This window comes from Capsicum annuum, chromosome 12 (genome assembly GCF_002878395.1).
Source record: "Capsicum annuum cultivar UCD-10X-F1 chromosome 12, UCD10Xv1.1, whole genome shotgun sequence".
Taxonomy (NCBI): domain Eukaryota; kingdom Viridiplantae; phylum Streptophyta; class Magnoliopsida; order Solanales; family Solanaceae; genus Capsicum; species Capsicum annuum.
The window spans coordinates 21,510,903-21,515,068 of NC_061122.1; positions in this window are offsets into that span (position 1 = coordinate 21,510,903).

Below are 4,166 nucleotides of genomic sequence, written 5' to 3' on the forward strand. Positions count from 1 at the left end.
CATAAAAAGATTAATAAGTTAGATATAATGATATTTTCAAAATAAGATAACCATCTCAAATAAATTTAAATAGAATCATATATTGCTAATAGATTATTATCAAAAGGTTGTTTCCTTTTGCAATTTATATTTGTGTGTGTATGTGTAGAGTCTGGAAATAAATAGTTACATAATAAATACGTACCTTATAAGGGATCTCGTGCCGATAATGTATTGTAAATAAATATTCTGAAAGATGCTAACACGAAAGGAGAGAGGAGAGAGATCTATATAAGACTTTGTTTCTTTTTTCTTCTTCTTGGTGTGTATTTACAATGTACAATGTACAATGGAGTGTCTTTTATAGGCAAATAATATGTGAAAAAAGTGTACTATGTGAAAATACATTTACAAAATTATACACCCTACAATACTATGTGTAATAGGTGTAGTATGTGAAATATGAGTATTATGTGAACATCCATAAATAATTTATTTACAATATATTTATATTTTTACAATTTATGAACTTTTCAAACCATGATATAAAGATTTCTTTGAACAAAAACCATATGAAAGGATGATGGTTTGAAATTTTGTTATTCAAATGTCAAATGATAATTTAATATTTTGTCGGTAAGATGGGGGGTCCGACCACAATAAACTTGCCACCATAGTTTAGGAAAAAGTTTCTCTTTAATAAGCGGTTATATATAGGGGAGTTCAGAAAAGATCTAATCGTAAATACGATTAGAGACTTCGACTTGTGCGGGGGTAGGAGCGGATTTAGCCAAGTAGATCAAGGCAGTGGACTGTGAATTCACCGCGTGCAGATTCAATCCCAGTCGTTCGCCCACCAATAAATAAACCATTTGTTCCAGAGACACAAGACAAACCTAGAAATAAGCCTGTCAAATGGGTCGGGTTAGCCCGAACCGATCCATCATTGCGGCCCGGCCCGGTCAACCCATGGGCTGTAGGGTCTCATTCTCTCTCAATTCTCAAAATTTAAATATTCTAGATATTTTCTAAAGTGCTCAATTTATTTTTTTAATTTTGCGATTACAAAGTACGAGTGGAAGTTTCTAAAGTCGCAATCTTCGAATACTTTCAAAATTTGGTATTATTGTTCCATCTATTACTTTTAATTTTTAATTAGTGTATTAATTGTTGAATATTTAATTTTATTATAATTGTGTATTTTGAATTTTTTTAGTTTAATTTATATTATGGATAAATTAAGAAACCTCGCCACTAAAAGCGTAAAAAAAAATTGTCCCGGAAGTGGTAGTGGTAGTAAAAAGCGAATTACTAGCGGTAGAGGTACTTCAAGTAGTAGATATACCTGTGTGCCTCCACCTCCGGTACTGCTTAGTCAACCTTTTGAGGAATAAGTGGGTGTAGCTGCTCACGATATGGATTATGTAGAAGCTCAAAAAAATTACGGTATAGAAGAAGAAAATGAAGTAGATGCGGTTGATTTAGATGACGATGATGAAATATTTGTGAGACACCCATAGTAGGAAATGCTAATATTAGATCTGAATCAGTTAATCGCCCTCCCCGTCCTCCCCATCCCCCAAGAGTTCGTAAAACAATTAGTATTACATGACAATTTTTTACACGTATATCATATACTGAGGTGCAATGCAATATTTATCAACAAATATTTATCCATAAAAGAGGAGACAAGTAAGGGGGTACGGGTACGTTAATGAGACATATAAGTGATAATTACAAAAGAGAGTTACTTATTGAAAAAGGTGGTCAGGATGTTGGTGGGCCAACACAAACTAGAATAGACCCAACAACCGGTCAGGTAATTAAGAAGTATAATAAATTGAGGAATCGGTAAAAAATAGCAAAAATGGTAGCTGTGGGTTGTTTGCATTTCAATTTTCCTTTTTCTGGTGTTTTTATTTATTATATTCAAACAATTTATAATCTTATGTTTAATGGTATTCCTAGAAGTACTTGTCGGCCCGATATTTTTAGACTTCATTCACAATATTATTTTTATTTATCTACATTATTAAAAAATATTCAATGTAGAATGACTCTAACTTCTGATCTTGGTTATGTTGTTAATAAAAATGATTATTTAACCATTACTTGTCACTAGATAGATAATAATTTTAGTATGCAAAAACGTATACTAGTTTTTTTGTATGATGAAGATCGTAAACATACTGGAGATTTTATTGCTGATTCGATTGCTAAAGTTGCAAAATTTTATGGTATTGAAAATAAAATCTTATGTTTGCTTTTGATAATGCTTCTAACAACAAGACTGTTATTACAAAGTTAAAATCAAAGTTATCTCCGCCGTTACCTGAAATATTTCATGTGAAGTGTGTTTGTCATATATATAATTTAATTGTAAGAGATGGTCTTGATTTTTTTGAGCTTTATATTGAAAAAATCTAGCTTTCTGTTGGTTTTATTCAAGGAAATAATCGAAGAAAAAGAAGTAGAGAATTTAAAGTTAAACGTGAACAAAATGGACTTGCACCGATATTGATGCCTGAAAAATGGGATACTAGATGGAATGTTACGTATAATTTTTTTAAAACTTGTCATAAATATAGAGTTCCCATTACACTAACTTTTAACCAACAATATGGTTCATTTGCTGATTCGGCTGAATGTATGCTACATGATTCTGATTGGGCTGTAATTGATGATCTTGTTAAGTTTTTGAAAAAAATTTATATAGCTACGGTTGAATTTTTCGGTGCTTATTATCCTACTGTTTATAATATTTTAACATACATAGCCGATATTTTTGGTTTGCTCAAAGAATATAAGAATAAAGAAGGTTACAAAGAAGTTGTTGGTGTTATGTTTGCTAAATTTTAAAAATATTTTTTTTCGATTTCCCTTATTTACTTGGTTGGTGCTATGCTAAATCCGTGTATGAAATATACTACTATGTGCCACTTTAGTACTCTTATTTATTCTAACTTAGAGATAAATACCAACAATGATTTTGATGATGGAGAACAAGAACAACCAGATTTGTGGACGGCTATGGCTGATGCGAACGCTTACATAGATAAATTATGTAATCATTATGCTGATTTACTTGATTTAGCTGTACCGACAAATATCACTCCAACTGTCGCTCCTCATCCGTCCAAGGAGCCATCATCTTCTAAAAGACCGGCACATAGTGATTTTCATGATTACTTTTATGATTTAAATTATTGGAATAGTGTTGAGGTAGGAGCATACACAATAACTTATCGGGAAGAGCTTAAGTATTATCTTCAAACGCCGATAGAGAATCGCAAACGACGGATCAACGTGTTGGATTGGTGGAGAAATAATGAAACATAATATCCTGTGCTTTCAAGATTAGCTAGAGATATATTGAATGTTCCAATGTCAACTATTGCATCGGAGAGCGCTTTTAGTTAGGGACGACAACAACTTGGAGACAACCGACACTCATTGTGAAGCAATGCTATGAATGTTCTAGTTTGCCTTAGAGATTGGATTAGAGTGAAACGAAGAAATCAAGGAATGGAGGTGGAGCCGAACGATGAACAAAAACTTGAAGAAATTATGACTTCAAGAGAGAACTCAGCGGAAACAAGTCCAGTGCATGGTTTTGCCCCTGGTGACTTTGACTATCCTATGCAAGTTTCAGTTAATATTAACATGGATGAGTTGGAAAAAATGATGAGAACTTTGTAGATTTTTCATTCATGTACATTATAAATTTTGAATCATTTTGCAATTAATAAAATATAACATTCATTCACTCTTTAGTCCTTACTTTGTAATTTTTTTTCATTTAATGATTTAAATTGAATTTCTAGTTAAAATTAAATACTTAGTTTTAATATATTACTAATTTACTATCAAGTATTATTAATTTATTATATTAAGTAGCATATTTTTTAAAGTTGTACATATATTGAATGGTACGTATATATGTATATATATTTTTTTATAGACTCTAGAGTAGTATATATTTAACATATACATGTGTATATATTTTCTAAATTAGTATATATATCATTATATTGTAGTGTATATCTTGTAGCATATTTTTTTAAAGTAGTACATATATTGAATGGTACGTATATATGTGTGTATATAGAATATAGACTCTTAAAGAGTATATATTTAACGTATACATGTGTATATATTTTATAAATTAATATATAACTATATATATA